Below are 21,968 nucleotides of genomic sequence, written 5' to 3' on the forward strand. Positions count from 1 at the left end.
AGCAGAAGCAGAAGGATGTTGTACTCAAAGGGATGTAGGTGATAAGGGGTAACAAGTAATTGAGATGGTTCCCAGGCAATTGACTGGGTTAACTTCCTTTGGAGCAGAAGGTGTGTGGCTCATTTTTTCAAATGTGCTGAGATCAAAGGGACTGAGAACATCCCAGGACTCAGTGATGTCAAGTAGTCAGTGAGAGGAATAAAATCTGAGGCTCAGGGAGGAAGGCAAATGACACACCTGTTTTGGTGTCTGCTCAAAACACAGACACAGCTGAAAAGACTTTTATTGAGTGAGAACGGTCAAAAATGGAACTTGGGCAAACACCAGCATGGGAGCAGTTGATGGACAAAGTGGCTACAAAAGAAAAGAGTGGCTGGAGAGATGTGTGAGGAAAAGCAGGAGCAGGGCTGGAGAAGACACATGGAGCATGATTCTGGGAGGACAGAGGAGTCTATGTTGACGAAAACTCATAGAGGACTTTTCTTTTTTTCTGGCCTGAAGGAAAAAGAAATGAAAACATTTTGCGATCAGGTCATGAAATAAACAGACATCCACAGAAGAGTCCAAAAATAAACCCAACTCTATATGGGAATTTCATTTGTAATAATGGTGGCCTTGTAAGTCAGTGGAGAAAAGAAGGAATTTTATTGGTGAAAAAGTACAGCTGAATTTCTGTGGGATTGAGCTTTAAGCGCCAATGGCCTTAAGCAACAGTGAATTACTTTATTCAATTTGGTGAGCGCTACCCTCTTTCTGAAAAGGAAACCCGTGTACCTTTAAGGTTATGGCTTTCAGTGAAATTTGTATGAAATCCCTTTGAATGATTTAGGTTGAACTTCACTCCAGAGCAAACTTACAGATTCCAAATGAGAAGCCAGATTTTGAAAAATTAAAATATTCACTGCTAATATATATACTGTTCAGAAAGTACAAGGCTTGCTAGCCAAGCAATTAGGGCCTTTGCTTGTGTAAATTGCTCCTACCTAAGTGTGCATAATTGCTTTTATCTTGCTAAAATCCCAGCATGCCCACGAATATCAACACCGGGGGTTTCTTTCTGTAAGAGAAACATCATCATCAACACCACCAGGTAGAGGCTATCCCTTAATGCCTGTATAAGCCATTGTTTAGTTTTGAGGTTGAAGAGTGGAAAAGTGGAAAATAAAGTACAACCTCATCTACCACAGCTTATCCACAGCACCTTAGTCATGGTCCCTAGGCCATGCCTATGTGATGAAAGATTGTGACTCACTTGTCATTTAGCAAGGTTGTCAGCTTGGAGAGCAGTGTGGATTCCCTCTCAGAGGGATTATTGGCCACCTTTCTTTGCTTTGCGCAGACCTAGTGGTTTAGACAGGATCAGAGAGTTGATCAGAGATTTGAAGGAGGCACCATGTGCTTGCGCCAAAAAGAAAACCCCCAAAACCAAAAAAGACCCACCAAAAACAAAACAAAGCAAAACAAAACAAAACAAAACAAAAACAGGTTTGTGACCCATTAAACCTACCACATCTTCATTTTAACTTTTTTTTTTTTTTTTTTTAATTTAAAACACATCCTTGGGGCACCTTAACCCACCTCAGTGGGTTAAGGCCTCTTCCTTCAGCTCAGGTCAGGATCCCTGGGTCCTGGGATCCAACCCCGCAGCAGGCTTTCTGCTCAGCAGGAAGCCTGCTTCCCCCTCTCTCTCTGCCTGCCTCTCTGCCTACTTGTGATCTCTGTCTGTCAAATAAATAAATAAAATCTTAAAATAAAAATAAAAAATAAATAAAACACATCCTTGTTGCTGCCACCTAAAGCCTAGGTTGACTCTTAGAGGGGAATTTAATAGGCTCTCTGTTTTCTGGAAAAACCCACTTGGTCTTGTAAAGATCTAGACAGGATTTATTCAGAGCAAACAGATGAGAGAGCATTGGTTTCTTTTCAGTATCTGGTATTGTGAGTTAAAGGAAAAGCTATTACCAAGATCACAGTCGGCACCACGGGACCATCTATGCCAGATAAACTGTAGGGCTATCTGTTATTACCATGACAGGGACAAGCTTATATTTTTATAAGAGGGCCTTCATTTTCATTTCACAAACAATATGACTTATTCACAAGTAAATGTTAAATGTATGAGATATGGGAGAGCAAGAAAAGGAGAAGAGGGAGATGGAGAGGGGTAAGACAGAGGGAGCTTGGAGCAGAATGGAAGAGTTTGAGCCTCAGTAATATTTAGCAGCTGTTTGACCTTGAGCATGTCACTTAAACTTTCTAAACTAGTTTCCTTACCTGCAAAATACAAGGAAGATACTTTGAGGCAGGAGAGATGTCCTTTAAGCAAAGGACATGGGCCTGTCCCAGAGTCCTTACTCGAGGGTTTTGAATGAATTTCTAAAAGAATAATGAATGATCAAACTTCTGTGCACCAAAACCATCTGAGAAGTTTATTTGGAATAAAAGTGTCTGGCTTTCTTCCATGTCTACCAATTCAGAGGGAAGCCTGGGTTTCTGAAGGCCCCTAAGTGATTCTAAAGCATAGAATTAATGGGGTGGGTGTGTGATGTGCCATCTACCTCCCCTTTCAAGGAAGATCTTGTTGCCCAGCCCCTGGAAGGATGGTTGGCAGATGGTTTTCAATACAAGGCAATTCCGGGATGGGCTCAGCTGCAAAGAGGTCATAGCCCTTCCCAGTTCACCCACAAGCAATGACAAATCAGTGTGGTAATACCAAGACCTGATAGAGTGACCTCTATGGGGTCACTCTAGCTCCAGAGCTCCCTTTGGGGTTGGCCAGGGCTGTTGGCCAGGGTCTGCATTACTCACACCTTGTTTTTCTGCTCACTCTTCCTCCTTCCCTTCTGCCCTTAGGTATTGTCTCCTTAATACACATCTCAGACATTAAACTCTGCCTCAGAGTCTCCTTCCTGGGGAAACCAACCTGTGACACTAGGGTATCTTGGATGGAAAACCAGAACTGATTATATCTTCCTCATCCTAAAAGCCTTCTTAGACCTCATTGCCTACAAATTTCATTTCATGGAAGTTTAAGACCTTCATGATTTAGTTCCAATCTTTCCTTACTGCCCCCTTCTCCATATGCATTTCTTAATCCTCAGGCCAGCAGGAATGGACCGGTTTCTGTTAAACTGAGCATCTCACAATGGAATCCTTTGTTTAAGTGTTCCCTGGACATGAGTTTACTCTTCCATTTTGAATTGGAAACCTGTTGGTTCATAAAGGTGCCTTTCCAGGTGTGCCACCTGATCCATAGTTCTTCCCGATTCCCCAGTCTCCTCTCGTTCTTGCCTTACTCTCTTGCTAGGAATTGTGTTATGTGTATGTGTTGCTCACCAAACTGAGCCCCTTGAAAACAGCAGTCCTTTGTTTTCCAGCATTTCATTTCCCCACATCAGTTAGTCCACTGCCTGGGTCATAGTAGATACACAAAGCATTTGTTGGATTAGTCAACGGTACTGAAACCATAACTTACTAACTTGTACTGCTAGAAGGATCCCATGGACTGTATCAATGGAGCTCTTGCTCCCTGTTATTGCACAGATAAGAAAACTGGGTTTTCTTATAGAAGTGTTCTGATATTTTCTTAGACATCAGAGGGTTTTGCCTAGAGTCATATAATTATTAAACAGTAAAATAGAACCATAACTCAGATCCAGTGACTTTTATTGTGCATATATTTCAATACTCAATTTTAAAATTAAAAACATATGAAGTAAGCATTTGAAAACCCATTTTTTGGTAACTTTTAACAGATTATACAATCAATTAAGTTGCTGTATACTGAATACCTCAAACACAGATTTGTTTGTAGTTTAGTTATTTTGAACACTTTAAACACATTAAGGAATAGATAAAACATCCAAATACAATTTTTTTCAAAGTTGTTGCTACATGCCTATTTACACATATTCTGAAACTCAACCTTATGAATTTGACTCTCTTCCTTATTCCGTTGACATCTACTTCCATAATTCTTAGATTTAGAATCACTCTTATATTTGGTATTCCCCAGTGGTTTTCTAATGTTATTTTGATAACTTCCCAGGGTTTCAATAATCTTACAAGAACCTGAGGAAAAAAGTATTTTCTCAAATGAGTTCTAATTTATGGTTTGGGATTACACTTGACTAATTTTTTTTTTTTTTAATGCTTAAAGTACAATATCTGTACATAAGCATAAGCATAAGCTAAACATATCCATTTGATCCGTTTGATCAGTCCCCAGAGCAAGAAAGGTAACATTGGGTTACAAAGGTAACTCATTGGGTCAAGATGAACCAGATTACCAGCATGTTTAAAATAAATATCAAGTTTCATGATGTACACCCAGGGGCTAGTCATTTGGCAGGGATGTGACCAACTCTATTTAAGAACTGTGGACCCCAAGATGCAAGCCAACTGTCCTAGACATGAGAGCCTCATTAATGCCTTTGTACTTCACAATTGAAGAAGATGCACCCAAGCATTCCCTGTAAAGGATATACAAGAATGTCTGCACTTGATCTATGTATATATTTTTTCTGTTATTCCTGCACTGTATCCTTTTCCAGAATAAATCTTAAACCATGAACTGTTACTTCATGTTGAGTCATATTAGTCCTTCCATCAAATCTCCAAAGTAATGGATAGTCATGGGACCACTGAGACAACTAGCACCTCTGAAGAAGTCCCCCTTTGGTCCCATAAAATTAGCATATCCCCCAAGAATAACTACCATCCTGACCTCTAACAGCATAAAGTAATTTTGCTTGGATTTGAACTATATGTATTTGAAATCATAGTTCATATTCTTTTATATTTGGCTTTTTAATTCAAATATTATATTTATGGGAGTCATACATGTAGTTTATGCAATTATAGCTCACTCATTTTCATTGCTGTGGAATAATCCATTGATTATACCACAATTTATGTCTTCAGGCGTCTGGGCTGTTCCAAGTTTGGGGTGATTATCAGTACGTTGCTATGTGTATTTCCATTAGTGTCTTTGGGTGAACATGTATATACACTTCAGTTAGTTATAAACACAGAAGTGGATCTCTTGCATCATAGGAATGTGTATGTTGAGCTTTGGTAAATATTGCCAGAGAGTTTTTCCAAACCAGCTGAACCAATTTATCCTTCTGGCAGTAGTGTATTAGAATCCCAACTGCTCCACATCTTCCCCAATATTGCCATTGTCTCTCTTTTCATTTTAAACCAATCTAGTCAGAAGACATGGTATTGCATAATGGTTATAATTTGCATTATTGTGATAACTAATCAAGTTGGGCACATTGTCACAAGTTTATTAGCCAATTAGATACAATGTGAAGAAACTTTTTGCCATTTTTTTCCCATGGGGTTGTGCTTTTATATTTGATTTATAATTTTTTTGCATAGTCTGGGTTGGAGTCCGTTATTGGCTATGGATCTTCTCCAATTCTGAGGTTTGCCTTTCTATCCCTAATGGTGTGTTTGATCAACTGATCTGCTAACTTTCCTCCAATTCCCTCTTTACCATATTTTTATTCAACAAATATTTATTAATTCAGTGCTATGTATTTGGGTACTTTGTAGATATTGGGGGGGGGATAATAAGCTGAATGATTCCTGTTTACACGCTTCTTAAAGAAATTAGTGTAGCTTGCTTTCACCCTGAGCCAATTCATCTGAATTATTTAAAGGATGTGGGAATATACTCTTCCCGGTGTTTCAGGATTATATTTTCCAAGCACATTTTTTGCTAACCAGTTTTTTTTTTTTTTTAGGGGTGTATTAAGTCGTGCTCTGTTCTATCATGAGGACTGAAATATAAAGAAAGAGGAAAGATACTCTAGGCCTACTTGGCAATCATATCATGTCCCTGTTTATATCATTCCCTGCCCATAAATGTTTTTACTGCCACTTACACAATATACAAATATTCTGTCTTGGTTCCAGTGCCCGAAAAGCAGACCCTGAAATGAGGATATATGTGCAATCGTGTATTTAGGATGTGAATCCAGAAAACATTAGTAGAAGAGTGGAGGGGTGAGGCAAAGAAAAGCAGGGAGCCAATAAAACATATGCTATCAAGCTAGTTTACCACTCTGGATAACTGGATCTAAATCTTGGTGGGGAACTCTAGGAACCAGTGTAGAACAAATGCCTTTGAGTTAATCCACCTGGTAGGGCACAGCAACTGGGGTATTTATAAGTGGTCTCCTTTTGGTATTGGTTCAGGGCTCTCCTGAGTTGGGGGTCTGTGTGTTAACTCCCCCAACACACTCAGCCTCTCCTTCCTCATGAAGAGCAGTTTCTGTTGCCAGATCAAGCACTCTGCAAGAAATCACAGGTGCTGAGAGCTGGAAGTCAGATTTGTCGGTGCTGAGTTCTGTAAGTTCGATTTCACTAGGTGGAATACCAAAGAGGAACTTGAAAAAGAAAATGAATCATACAGGATCAAATAACTGCACAAAATTTCATTGTCTTTTGGTCTTATCTTCATGAAAGAAAATCTCGATGACATAGTGCTTTTTCTTAAAAATGTCCTTTGCGATATACATATCAATACTTAGATCTTGGAAATGACATCTACTAGAAGCTCTGATTAGTAGGACACTATCCAATTTTTCTAAAATATGTATATAGATACTAGGCTATAATAGAGTCCAAAATAATGATATAGGAATAGCAATTTATGTTGCCCTCACATTCAAGATGTCTGATTCAAGAAGTCAGCCAACGCAGGGTTAAAGTGATGCCCAAGACTTGAGCTGTTGTTACCTTCCTGCCCTGCTGGCCATGGCTTCTATTCCCAAGGTTATCTTACTGTCTACCCTGGCAACTGGCACTCCAGCCCCTCCAGTCTCTTGCTGCTGCCTAAAGAAAGGCAGAAGGTTTATAGAAGAGATGCAGTGTACTTCCCAGAAGTTGTACATCCTACCTCTGCTTATATGCCATTGCCAAGAACTTGGCCATATGACCAGATCTAGTTGCAAGGGAGGCTGGTAAAAGGATCTTTATTCCAAGTGGCCACATGCCCGACTGAAATGGAAACTTTACTACTGAAGAAGTGGGGAAAGAGATTTTCAGGACAACTCTCACTCTCCCCCTCATGAATTCAAAAATAGGAAATGTGGATTTTTAAAAATTTAAAACAAAAGTAACTTCTAGCAGAAAGTTTTAGCTTAACCCAGTGATTATTTAGACTTAAGAGGACACTGGTGTTTTCCTTAGACTCCTGAATTCATTCTTAGGTCAAAAACATTATCAACTTAAAAAATATATATGTTCAATCAAAATATAGTATGCAAATAGCATGGACCTATTCCAAGGAGTGTGTGTGTGTGTGTGTGTGCGCGCGCGTGTGTGTTGGGATCCTACACGAAGTCCTTTCTTTTTGATGCCAGCAACGTTATGGAGATGGTCATCCAACTTAACCCGTGTGAGAAGGTGACAACATAAGTACAATGAGTATATAGGGGAAATTCTCAAACATGACTCTGCTTCAATAGGTCTCATTTCTCATCAGAGTGGTATTCCAATTCAAGCCATTTATTTGACTTCCGAATGTGGAGTACTCTTTAAGCTGTAGTAATATGATAAGCCTTTTTTAAAGCCCCATTCTTCCTGAAAGCATACATAGTCCCTCAGAAAACTGAGTGAAAGACAGTGACCAGGAAGAGGAGAGACATTTTCAAGCCAGACTTCCTGGTCACTGTAAGAAAGAAACCCCAGGGAAAACAGACGGTTGGCATTGCTATCGTTCATAAATTCAGAAGCAGATCTCATGGGTAAAAATAACACCATGAGCCTCTTGACAAGAATGATGGTAGAAACCAAAAAATTGTGACTCTCCTTGGGTGATTTGTGATGGATAATCAAAGGCAGCTTTTTTATATTGATCGGCCTCGCCTTTCCGGAGACCAGAAATGGAATCCATCTGGACGTTCGCTAAAGGACAGCAGATGGAGTTCTACCACATGACAACGAGCTGTTTTCTGTCTCTCTCATAACCCACCAGTGGTGTTCGGGAGACGCGGAAGATCATTTTTTTTTCTTATGGTTTAGCTCCAGATTTGTTATGGTCGTGCATTCTCCACTCCAGAAGAGAAAGATTCTTAAGTATTCTCCGTGCTTTCCTTTTTTAAATTTGGAAAATAAGGAGACTAGGCAGCATGATTTTGGTATCTGAAAAGTTCTGGAGCAATTCATATACACGATATACATAATACACAATATACACAATACACAATACACAATACACAATACAAAGCCTCCTTTGTAGGCAACTTGGAAATAAATGTATGTTCATGAGAGGCAATAATCATTTTGCTTAAGTGAATTATGCCAAATAAAGCAAATAAACTTTCTCAGTTGTACGTTAGTCTTCATATACTCATATGTGTTAATAACATATTAATATGTTATTAAATCATATGTTAAATTAAATTGGTTTCACCTATTTGTGATTATTTCCTTTTCCAAATCTTCATCAGCATGGACCCTGGATCTAGAAATACATTGGTCTTCAGGACCCAGTTAATATATTTTTTTTCCTTCATTAGATCTCTTGTTATCATCTGCTTTTGTCTTCATCATTTTAATATTAGTCACTTTGTTCCTATTTTCTTGACTTCTGTCTTCACCTGACATTCTAGACTTACCAAATAGGTTTCAGCCTCCTGTGGTTTTCCTGAGGTCTCCAAATTAGTGCTCTCCAAGTCTTACAGAAGGAACGTCTTTATCTCCTATAAGTCCCCTTCTCCCAAGAAGCTATGTCCATTTCAGATCCCCATTCATTTCACCAAGACCCTTAACCTTTGTTTTCAAACTCCCTTCCCATGCTGTACAAGGGCCATATTTGGTTTTACTCTTTATTCAACAAAATTGTGAAGATTCATGGAGCTCCTTGGGTTTGTCCCCAGATTTCAAGGACAGAGAGGCATGGAATAATGGCATTCAAAACAAAGGCACTATTATATGTTCTCAAAAACAAAAACAAAAACAAAACCCACAGAGGCTGAAACTTGGTGAAAAACAGTTTTTCTCATCAGGTCACTGATCAGTCCCTCCAGGGTCCATTGAGGTGGGCATTAGGTAGTATACCTCATTCATACTTTTTTGCTGGTTCCCTCCATGGTTTCGTCTCTCTGGACCCGCCCCCCCACCAAGGTCTCTCTTCTCCACAATAGGTTCTCCCTGGTCTTTCATCCACCCTATAGAAATGAAGAATCTCTACTAGGTCATTCAATATTCGGAAGCCTCTGGAAATGCTTTTAATTTCTCTAGCTCTTCCCAGAAAAATTCCTCCAAGTTCAACAAACGTTCTCCTGTTAATATAGAACAGCTCTAAAAACATACATTTAAGGCAACTTTATGCTGAGGAGCCTTCTCTGGAGGGTGGAAAGAGAAAGTAAGATGGCTTGAGGATGCTTTAGTGATCCATACAAGAATGATCATCTCTTAACATCCCATACCCCCTCAGGCTTCTAATTTGCTATATTCACCATGCTCAGCAGTAAATAATCTGCTTTATTTTTATCTTGTTATCACTTTGCTAGGGAAAGTCAGAGACATAAGCAGATTTGACTCACTACATGTTTCTGTTCTGTAATTTTCCTGTTATTAGGACAAAAGACAATTCTTTCCTACATAGAAATTTAACTCTAGATTCCTTCTTATGTATCCTTTTCTGCTCCTTCAAAAGCTGTGCTCCTTATTCCCCTCAAAAAAGCTTATCTACTTCTACAATGAGACATGCAAAGTTATGACACATGCATTCTTGACTCACCTCCTCTTTCATTCATTCTGCAAATTGAGCAGTTATTAGGTACACATTATTGTGCTAAGAACTAGAAATAGAAAAGTGATCTGAAAAGGACCCAATCCTTGGCATTATAGAGGATATTGTGTAGACAAGACTAACTCTCATCAAACAACCAGTGGTATAAATATAAAAACTAAAATAGGGAAAAGGGTACATTGAGTTACATAGTTCTAGAACAGCTTATAAAAGAGCTTTTGAACATAATAAGGCATGGTTGGGAATGTTTTAGAGTAAGTAACTCTGGATTTGAGATCTGAAGAAGATTAGGCATTAACTAGGCAAGGGGCTAGGTGAGGAGAAGATTGCCGAAATGGATTCTTCTAGGAAGAAAAAACCATAATGACAAACATTCCATAGTGCCAGGAAGAAAGATATTTGGAGGATTGAATGAAAGACAGGCTGGATGGTGGGAACGGGTAAATAGGTGATGGGGATTAAGGATGCACCTGTCAGGATGAGCACTGAGTAAATGTACAGAACTATTGAATCACTATATTGTACACCTGAAACTAATATAACACTGTATGTTCACTAACTGGAATTCAAATAAAAACTTTTGAAAAGAGGGAAGCCTCAATGCATGGAAAGCTGAAAGCTAGAGGAATGTGGTTTAGGTGAGACTGGAGATGTGAGAGTTGGGGGAGACCCCAGATCATGTTAAATCTTTCATGTAAATCTATAATGCAAGAGAGATGAAAAGCCATTGCCCTAGTCAGCGTGGGCTGCTATAATACAATACCATAAACTGGGAGGCTTAAAAACAACAGAAATTTATTTCTCATAGTTCTAGAAATTAGGAAGTCCAAGATCAAGGGACTGGCATACATGGTGTCTAGTGAGAACCCACTTACTAGTAAAAACAGACAGCTGTCTTCTCACTGTGTACTCACATGGTAGAAGGGGTGAAGGAGCTCTCCAAGGTCTATTTTATAACGGCATTAATCCCATTCATGAGGATTCTATCCTCATGACCTAATCACCTCTCAAAGGCTCCACCTCCAAATATTAGCACCACAGGCATTGGGATTTCACTTAGGAACTTGGTGGTTACAAACATTGTAGCTATTGTAGCTATTGAAAGAGTTATAAGCAGTATGCAAGATGTGGAAAATCAGACTTGGCTTTGAGAAGTTTGATGTGAGTGGAGAATGGATTGGAGGAAGACCACAGATTGGAGGATGTAGACCAGTTAGGAAGCTGGTATAAAAGTGAAAGTGGGAAATGAGGTATCCAGGCCTTGGTCTATGTACACCAAGAAGGAGAAAAGTTGATTTGAGAGAGATTTATGAGGTGAACTTACAGAACTTGATGATTTGAATACAAGATGTGAGGAGGAGGAATTGTCAAAGATAATTTTTAGGTTTCTATTTTGGGGAATTGGGTAGATAGTTGGTGGTTTTACTGGATGGGGTCCAGGTTTATAGGGACGATAAAGGCTATGTTGAGGGATTCTATTTTTTTCCTTCTTCTGCAGAGGAATTTGGTTTCTTGGTGTAGGCTCAATTCTACCAGAAGCAAGGATTTGAGTGCAAGGCATTATTTAGGGGAAGCAAATGTGGAAACTGAGTAAGGAAGAAGGAAATAAGAAAGGGAAAGAAAGGAATACGTGTTGAGGAACAGGTTAGTGCTATGGACAACTGAGGCTCCTGCTGGGGCCCTCCAAGAGGTGGGTAGACTGTGCCCCTGATTTGTCCCATCTGGGGGATGAGGAATCTAGAATATTTAAGTGCCAAGGTCCACCCATTATTGGTTGAAGGATCTCCTATAGCATTAATATGGCACTTATGGCAGTTCCTGTGCTTAAGTCAATACTGCCCTGGAATTCAGAGGAAACCTCAGGCTTTCTCAAAAAAACATCAGCTTGCATTGGCAGAGGGAAGGCTGAATGGAGCCAGAGGAGTACGGACAAGTGTCTGCTGCCCTTGAATTCCTTCCTTTAAAGTGTCAAAGTGCTTTTTTCTACATGCATTTCCTCTGTCTTGATGCTTTTTTTCTTGTCAATTATTGGCCCATTTCTCAGTTTTCTTTCATTGCCACATTTTGAGTTAATCATTGATCCACAAATTCTTTGAACTTCAAGTTAAAATGGTACTTTCTGTAACCCTCCACACCCGTAACTTTATCTTTTTTATGAGATGGTAATTTATTAAGTGCAAAGCCACACATGATTCTTAGAAAGCTGTGATAAAAAGCTAGGACAGACACATAGCCAGGCAAACAAAATATAGGTTACAGTGAAATAGTGCTATAAATAATGTTGACTTAAAAATGTTCAAATGGAGCTGTCAGTGCTTCGGTCTCAAACTGGAAAGAGAAAGCAATTGGAGTGCCTTAAGGACCTAAATCCAAAATTACTTCTTATTTTTATTAGTGACTTCTATGATGGAATAGAGAACACATTTTTTTAACTTCTGCTGATCTTGTCAAGTTGGTAGTAACCACAGCACTTTGGAAAGTGAAAATGTAATATCTAATATACCACTGGGCATAGACTAGATGCTCTTATAAGCACTTTATGATTGATGGATTAAAATCTAATACAGTCTTTGTAGACATCCTTCATAGATCTCATGCCAAAACTTTCCACTCTCTTGGGTCCCCATCCCCACCCCCTCCTTCTTTGAAGAGAACCTGATGTCCAGATTTATTAAGTCCAGCCATCTGATTTTGGTTTCCCTCATTTTTATGCTCCATCAAAGGAATTTCTAGATTAACACACCATTCTCTCCTCCTACCATCCCCCCTTCTCCTTCCATTAATTGTTTTTCTCCTAGCCTCCTCCTGCATGTTAAGCTTTTTCTCATCATTCCTTTATTCTACCTATTGGAAACCTGCTCAAATGTCCCTAGGTTCAAAACTCAACTGCTCACTCTCTCTCATGTTACTCCTCAGAGCATCTACGTGCTCCTCTGGAGAATTATAACCTCCACATCCTCCTCCTCACTTATTTGTTAATCCCTCTTGCTTTAAAAGAAGCTTCATGTAAGAAGTCTGGTTTATAATCTTCTATCTCCAGCCCACAGGGGTGGCACAGCTCCAGTCCCCTGATAGGCGATGACTGACGGCTTAGTGAGGGCGTGCCAGTCAGAACTTTGCAATTCATCTTCTTCCCACCCCACTACTTCTTAAAAATCTCCTTTGCTGTCTTCTTCGTTCTGCTGCTTCAGAGCCTTTCTAGGTCTTTTTTCTGGTATGTTGAAGTTTCTTCCAAAGCTTTCTTCTGTCCTTTTCCTACTTTTCCTAAACTCTCTCAGGTGGGAATTCTGCTTGGATAGTCTCCACTATCACTCCATATCACCTAGTCTCAAAGTCTCAGGTATCTAGGGGCTCTTCCTCTGTGTGGCTTCTCTCTCGCCTTTATCTCTCCATGCTCCCTACCCCTTGTGCAACTTAGACTGTTCTGAAAATTTAACAGCTTGATGTTTCTCTAGCACATCTTGAACTTGGATACCCGTGCCTTTGCTTATGCAGGTTCCCACTGCCCCTAAGGTGCTTCCTTTGCCCTGTCTCCAATATCTGCATTCCAAAGCCTGTGCATTCAGGAAAACCCAACATGGCAGTGACCTCCTTCATACAATCTTTCCAGGGGTTTTCCTGTCACAAACAGTTATCCCTCACACTGCATTATCTGAACTCCCCCACACCATATATTGATGTTCTCTGTGCACAAGTTATATGATTACGTGACATCTTCTCATGCTTCAACCTGTTGGAGCCCCTGGAAGTGATCCCAGATCCATCATATAGGGGATGATAAAAATGCACAGACGTTTAGGGATTCACTTCTGCGGTTATTACAGGCTCACCTATCTCTGCCCCCATGTTCTTGTTCCCTCACCTCCTGCTTTCTAATTCTCATTTACTTCATCATGAATGTTCCTGACACTTTGCTACTAACCCTCCACCTTTGCAGTCCAGGTAGACACATGTCTCTACTATCTTTGGTATGACTTACATTACATACCAGAAAAATGAGCCAAAAACACTCCAAACCCCACCTTTCTAATCCCACAATTTCTAACACTCTGGATTCCAGTACAGCTGATAAAGGGTGGCCGGCTGATAAAGAAACAACATCCCTTTGACATCAAGGACCAAATCCTTTACATTTTCCTATGCTCATTACAGTTAATACTGATTCTTTAATATAGTGAGTACTTAATAATAAAATTTTAAGCAATATATTTCTTCTTTGGCATAATACATATCTGAAGAGATGGAACTTAGAATTAGGTGTTTTGAAAGGCAAAAAAGGGAGAAAATGTATGTGTTTGGTAAATCTTCTGGGAAAACTTCTGTAAAGCGTTCTGTGTAGCTGAGGGAACTGGACAGGACAGCTAGAATGTAGTTGGAAATTTTACAGTTTAGTGATTAGGTGTGAATGTTCAGAGTTAAATCATTTTTTCTTTTTAAAGATTTTGTTTATTTATTTGACACAGAGAGAGAGCACAAGCAGTGGGGGCAGTAAGAGGAGAGGGGAAAGCAGGCTTCCTACTGAGCAGGTTGCCAGAAATGGGGCTCGATCCCAGGACCCTGGGATCATGACCTGAGCCGAAGACAGAGACTTAACCTACTGAGCCACCCAGTTCCCCCAGCATTTAATGTTAATTCCATTGTCTCCTAGGGATCTGTAGCTTTCACCTCTCTGTGCTATATTTCCTCAACTGTGAAATGAGATTAATAACAGATTACACTGCACAGGGTTGATAGGGAGATTCAATGAGACAGTACCTATAATTAGTATAGAAATTAGTATAATGTCTGATATATGTTAAGCACTCCATAAATGTTAATTATTATCATCAAAGGGATGAGGGTATTGAAAGAGGAATAGAGAATCAGAGAAAAAAAAATATTTGCCTTCATAATTCTATCTAGCAGTGGACTTGTCCTTTATAGCCACAACATGGCCACGACATTATTTAAAAGAGATCAGATATCTACTTAGTTACTGAAGGGATCTAGGTTCTTTCCATGTGTGTCTCCCATCAGGGTCCTGGAACTCTGCTCATTCAGTCAGTAGATGGGAAAAATAAGATGAGTATCAGGAGACCCAGTTACTTTGTGGCTGAGGACTAGAAATGGCACTCACACCTCCACTCACATGACATTGGCCAGAACTCATCACATGACTGCTGCTAGCCCAAAGAGAGCTAAGGAGATATAATATAGCTGAGACCAAAGAGAAAAGGAGAGAACACAAATGTTAGTGAGTACTCATGGTACTCACTTTATAGGCACTTCTCCTCAGGATCTAGGGGACCCTTTCCAGAGCATGATCATCACAGGAAGTACAAAGCTCATGTTCATGCTCACGACTGTACCCCACATCCTTTATCATTGCCCCTCACCTCCTCACTCATGGCCAAATTGGGTTCAAGGGTACTAGGAATCAAGGAGCATAGAAACATGGTAGGGGAAGTAGTTTTCCATTTCAGTTAACAGATGATTACAGAATGCCTTTACATGTGTGCCCTAGGAAAAGAGATAAAGGAAAAATAGCCAGATCCACCTGCAACAAAAGCTTCTGACCACAAAGCTGAGTTTACTTGAGTAACAAGTGTTCTGAGAATGAGGTGAAACAATGAATGTGTGTTTTTCTCACTCAACAGTCCTGGACCCAGTTTCCCTTAAATAATCTTGAGCTATTTTCAACCTTTGCTGCCTAATGTTTTTAGAGCTATTATTTTGTGTTAAAATGACAAAAATAAAACAAAACAAAAAAAGGTGGGGTAGGGGGGATCTGGGTGGTTCAGCCAGTTAAGCATATGACTCCTAATTTCAGTTTAGGTCACAATCTCAGGGTCATGGGACTGAGCCTTAGGGCTCTGGGCTCAGAGGGAAGTCTGCTTGAGGTTCTCTCCCTCTCCTTCTCCCTCTGCCCCTCCCTCTGCTCTCTCTCTCTCTGGCAAATAAATAAATAAATAAATAATTGTAACATGATAAAAAATATTCAAGAATAATGTAAACTATAAAAACATATTTGAACATCCATATTTTCAAGGCCAAATTTCAAATTCAAATCTATGACCCACTTGGCTTGCTTTGGGAATCATGACATCAAGGAAAACATGCATTTCACATAGCATTATTTTCACTACAGAATAATCATAACTAGAACTTACTATTGTCCGGGCATTGTTACAAATGTTATATGTATATTGCCACACTGAATTTTCACTATTATCCTGTGAGGTATATATTATCATCTCCATTTTAAAGATGAAATCATCCTGGGACACATAGGTGGCTCAGTTGGTTAAGCATATGACTCCCGGTTTCAGCTCAGGGCATGATCTCAGAGTCGTGGGACTAAGGCCTGTGTGGGGCTCCTCACTCAGCAGGGAGTCTTCTTGAGAGGCCTTCCCTCTGGCCCCTGCCCACTCTCTCTCTTAAAATAAATAAAGAAACCTTTAAAAATAAAATAAAGATGGGGGCACCTGGGTGGCTCAGTGGGTTAAAGCCTCTGCCTTCGGCTTAGATCATGATCTCAGGGTCCTGGGATCGAGCCCCACATCGAGCTCTCTGCTTAGCAGGGAGCCTGCTTCCTCCTCTCTCTCTCTCTCTGCCTGCCACTCTGCCTACTTGTGATCTCTGTCTGTCAAAAAAATAAACTCATTAAAAAAAAAAAAACAAAATAAATTTCTATTTTATTTCCAAAGCCTGGCACCACACCTAGTGCTCATCACATATCTGTGGTAGAAAGGTTTTCTCTCCTGAGGCCCATGTGGAGAGAGTCCTCCCAGGCCCCCTGGGAAAAGCCCCAGAATTTGCCAAAATCCTGTATCATTCCCGCCAGAACCTGCTTAGAAATCACGAAGATCATCTTCATTGAAAAAACAAACAAACAAAAACTTAGCATCTTTATTGAGGTATAAATGACATTCCACAAATGGCCCATATCTAAAGGATATAATTTGGCAAATTTTGATATGTGTATACACCAGGAAACAATCTCTATACACAAGCTGTAACCAGGGCGAAAAGCCCAGTTGCTCCCAGGCCACAAGGGTCCCCACAGAGACCAGATTCATCCACTCACAGCTAACAAAATCCAAAGGCCGAGAGAAGAGTGGAGGTGAAACAAGAAAGGAATTTATTTCAGTGAGGTCAACCCCCAGAAGATAGTGGACTAATGTCTCAAAGATTGTCTCCCAAGTGCAGAAAATACTTCTAAATTCATATGAGGAAAATGTGGAATACATGTTGGTGGCCCGTGCAGGCGGACAGAAAGATCATTGTCTTGGGATAGATCTTGCTGACATCAGAGCAGTCCTTATTGCTTAAGCAGACAGATTTGGTTACCATTATGGGATGCTTTGCCCACTGTGTCTTTTTCTTGCCTGAGTTAAGAGACAAACTGGAAAGAAGAATTTAATCAGTTAGAGAGTACAGACCTAGGTCAAAATGGAAGTTGTTGAAGTCCTCTTTCAAAGATAGTTTACCTATCACCATCTCCAAAAGTTTCCTGATACCCCTTACAGTTCCTTGTGTTCCTTCCCCAAAGCATACCCCCATCCTCATGCAATTTAGTTTCTAGTGCTTATTGACCACGATAACACTGACATCTAACTCAACTGAAGAAGAACTTCATGAGAAACATAGTGGCCTCTTCAGTGTCTCAAGAAATAATTGCTTTATCTTCTTGGTCCAATGACTTCTATAAAGGATTTGGGATGTATCTCCCAATGACCTGGTTTAGTACTGGTTAAAATAAATAATGGAATTGTCCGAGTTAATTCTAGGACAACCAAATCACATGCACGTGATTTTACTACTTGTAGAGCTATAACCCTTGGTCTCCTTTGATGTTCCCTTATTTTAACATTGCTTTTCATATCATCTTTATGATTCTTTGAAAGAGCATTATTTGATGGGAGTGGAAATGGAAAAGGAGAAACCTTGCAAGGTGCTGCCAGCTGCTCATTCTACTTCTCTGAAGCCTCCAAAATAAATATGTTTTTAAAAACCTTCCAGAACTTATTTCCTGGAAGCATCATCACTGGCTCAACTGCCTGGTTGGGATAACAGATGTTAATTTGTTTACCAAGACTAAAGTAAGAATCTAAGTATATTTTTCACAGAATGTCCCATATGGATGACACAAACATTTAATTAGTCCAAACAGAGTTTGTGTTTTATTTTTATCTGAATATTTTACCTAATCCATTTTAGGTATGCTCTAATATTATGTTGTGGGGTATTTTTAAAAAATTACAAGTAAATGTATAAAGTATCTCCATTGAGTCAAAACATCTCTGCTGTGCTTAACTAATTTCATATCTCAGTGGGAGTGGAGGAGAGAGCTAATATTTGAATTTATTAAGAGCACAGACTTTGGGACAACACTATCAGGGATTGAGTAACTACTGTGCCTATTACGAGCTGTGTGACCTTGAGCACATGGGTACTTAACATCTCTGAGGGATGATTTCATCTTTATTTTTTTTTAAAGATTTTATTTCTTTATTTGACAGAGAGAGATCACACGTAGGCAGAGAGGCAGGCAGAGAGAGAGAAAGGGAAGCAGGCTCCCCGCGGAGCAGAGAGCCACCCAGGTGCCCCAATATAAAATAGAAATCTAAAAAATAAAAGATAATATATTACAATCAAGAAACAAAATTCACCAATCTGCAGAATATACAAGACAGATCTAAAACAGAAATACAAAAAAATTGGGCAAAAGAGGAAGAAAGTTGTACGAAATGAAATTGGGAAACAGAGATCCCAGTCTTAATATCAGGCCAAGTTGAATTTACAGACAAAGTATTAGATTAAAGAACATTTGTTTGCCATCGTGACAGCTAAGGAGCTGAGAAGAACTCAGTGGACCCGCTGGGGGTGGGCGGGATGGGGCACAGAATAATAATCATCAATTAAATGAATAATTTTTTTAATTAAAAAGTATAGTAACATTTAAAGTCTCCAGAATTGATAGAAATGAGAAGGGTATATAGTACATGAAGAGATGCCTGTTTAAGAAAATCTATCAAATTTCATTAAGAATAGTGCAAGTCTGACAAGATGGGATTGGGAGGGAGACAAACCATAAGTGACTTTTAATCTCACAAAACAAACTGAGGGTTGCTGGGGGGAGGGGGTTTGGGAGAAGGGGGTGGGATTATGGACATTGGGGAGGGTATGTGCTTTGGTGAGTGCTGTGAAGTGTGTAAACCTGGTGATTCACAGACCTGTACCCCTGGGGATAGAGTATTATGCCTCCATCAGAAAGGATGAATACCCAACTTTTGTAGCAACATGGACGGGACTGGAAGAGATTATGCTGAGTGAAATAAGTCAAGCAGAGAGAGTCAACTATCATATGGTTTCACTTATTTGTGGAGCATAACAAATAGCATGGAGGACATGGGGGCTTAGAGTGGAGAAGGGAGTTGGGGGAAATTGGAAGGGGAGGTGAACCATGAGAGACTATGGACTCTGAAAAACAATCTGAGGGTTTTGAAGGGACGGGGGGTGGGAGGTTGGGGTACCAGGTGGTGGGTATTATAGAGGGCACGGATTGCATGGAGCACGGGGTGTGGTGCAAAAATAATGAATACTGTTATGCTGGAAATAAAAATAAATTAAAAAAAAAAAAAAAAAGAATAGTGCAAATCTGTGCTATTTGGACTAAGACCATTTCCTCTTTGCCTTCTGGTTCAGCAGGACAAAGCTTCAGTCCAGACGGGGGCAGAGGAAGAAAACACAGGGTTCCCTCAACACGTCTGTTCCCATTCCAGGCCTATCTTACTGGGGGGGAGGCCTTCCGTGTTTCTCACCCTACCCTCCAGCTCTTTGTTGCTAAGACTAAGTTTGGGGAGAGTTTACCCAAGAGGTGGGGGTTCCTCATTTGCCAGTCCCCACAGGTGAGAGGGAGGCTGCAGGCTCTACCTGGGCACAGCACACCTGAGAATGCTGGGGTCCCCTGCCTTGGCTTGCAGGGCCAAGGTTCCATGCCAGGAGATTCAGGCTGAGGTGGACTGAGACAGCCTGATACAGAGGCCTCTTCCTTCTTCCTTGGTTCAGTTCCTAAAGCAGAGGCATCACTCTTCCTACCCCCAAGCTCCAGAGTCCGGGATGTTGCCTGGGAATAAAGCAGGCTTTAAAACAGAGATCTCCTAATCTCTTCACAAAGGTATGAACTTCATGTGCAGTAGGGTGTAGAGACAATGCAAACCTTAGGGTGCTCTCAAAAACAATTGGAGGTTGTGCTGAAAGGTAATCAGAAGGAGATCGGTAGAGTCATTGGAAATACAGATTCCATTGTAGGAGAGGTAGTTTGCCAGAGAGAACTAGAATCCTTCTGGCGGTCGGAACTAATCTAAAACATTGACTTTAGTAACTGTCTTTTCAAAGGAGCCTAAATTTGATGGTATTAGTTTGTACAGCCTAGGACAGTGTTGCAAATAATGCAGCACTTGGCCAATCAGTGGCTCTTAACTGCTGGTTGTGGTCAGGGAAAGAGACAGCCAAAGAGAGTATCACTATGCTCTCAGGGTGACTACTGGCTTATCCAAGACAGCACCCTCTGCACCGGACCCCACCAACGGGAGCATCAGCAGAGACTTCACACTGTGGGAGAAATAGACTCTACTAAAACACTCCATCCAGTCACTAAACAAATACACAAACAAATAATAATAAGCCCTGGAAGTTAAGGTTGGAGGTAGGGGAGTAGGAGGATGGAGGCGGGAAGAAGTACCCAGAATGACTACAACATATTATCAAAACCAACCATTTTCCAGCAAAATGTCACAAGACATGCAAAGAAACAGGAGCGTATGACCCACGCACTGGAAAAAGAATAAGAAACTGAAAGGACTTTGGGAAGCAACCAGATGTTGAATTTAACAAAGACTTCAAAATAGTCATTGTAAATATGCTCAAAGAAGGAATGGAAACTGTGATTAAAGAGCAAAGGAAGGTACAATGACAATGTTGGGTCAAACAGAAAATATCAATTAAGAGAAAGAACCAGATGGTTGAAATGTATAAGAACTAAATCCCAGAGTGTAGATGATATGCCATTTCTGCCTTTGGTCACTGTGAGAAGGAACTTTCCAGCATTTTCTTGTCCTCCTCTTAAACTAAGCGACTTCAATAATTTGTCAGTTACTAGTGCCACTGTGTGTTCTCCTATATAAACAATCATTTTTTAATATTTTAAGGTAATTAATTAAACTGATTTAATGGGAAAAATATTTTCTTTAACATCAGTGGGTTTCATGAATCTGGCAGAACTAACCTGGTGAAAAATGTTCTTAAAATAAACATATCAATAACAAAAGAAAGGAACTAATACTTGGTGAATGTCTCCATCATCTTGGGTACCTCCTCTTTGCTTTCTCATTGAATCCTCAGTAAATGAAGAATTCCTCCAGGAATCACCAATTTAGAAGTCAGGAAACTGAAATTTAAAATCAATGAGCAAACAGTGAGTGGTTGGCCATGTATGACTCAAAGGTTATCTCTTCTAAAGTACTTCCTTAAATTTATGAATATTTACTTTACTTCTTATATATCTCAAAAAATTATTTAATTCCAGTTCAGTTAACATAGAGTATTATATAATTTTCAGGTACATTATATAGTGATTTAATAATTCAATACATTACTCAGTGTTCATCATAATAAGTGTACTAACATCTGAAAATGTTTGACTCATCCTTCTAGACCCTGTGAAAAGGTTAGCTGTCTTGGGACATTCTCAGTTCTCTGAGGGTATCACCATCCTGGTACCTGGAGAGGGTCCCACTGTTATCTATTCACATCTAAGGTCCTTATGGAGGTTCTGAGCTCCTGAAAGGAAGTGATATCTTATTTGTCTTTTTTATCCACAGGACCCAAGCAATTTAGTCCATACTGAGAACTCAATAAATGTTTGTTGAATGAACAATTTATGTAATCCTCCTTTGGGAAATTCCTTTATGTGAATCTTAAACAAAACAAAACAATTTACCAGCAAAAATGGGTTTATTTGAAATACCAGAGAATTCCAATTCGGAACATACAACCTACTGCAAAACCACAAAAAAGCCCAGCAAACAAAGGAGAGAAATGTTATTTTATGGAGAAGAAGAAGGAAATTGGGAAGGGTTATTTTGAACAAAAGTCCATTGGAAAAAAAGTGAGAGTTCAGGGTAATGATGGTTTCTCACTGGCCGGAGGTACT

The 21,968-nt window shown here is 39.9% G+C and overlaps 1 long non-coding RNA gene across 1 annotated transcript; it reads right to left on the minus strand.

The window, feature by feature from the left end:
• Positions 1-298: 298 nt before the first annotated feature.
• On the minus strand, positions 299-21,171 carry LOC116595251. The gene is made up of 3 exons (XR_004287577.1): positions 21,099-21,171; positions 1,253-1,341; positions 299-495 (listed from the first exon to the last, which is right to left on the minus strand). It is a non-coding gene; the product is annotated as an uncharacterized LOC116595251 (long non-coding RNA).
• Positions 21,172-21,968: the final 797 nt, after the last annotated feature.

Source organism: Mustela erminea, chromosome 7 (assembly GCF_009829155.1).
Source record: "Mustela erminea isolate mMusErm1 chromosome 7, mMusErm1.Pri, whole genome shotgun sequence".
In the NCBI taxonomy this organism is placed as follows: domain Eukaryota; kingdom Metazoa; phylum Chordata; class Mammalia; order Carnivora; family Mustelidae; genus Mustela; species Mustela erminea.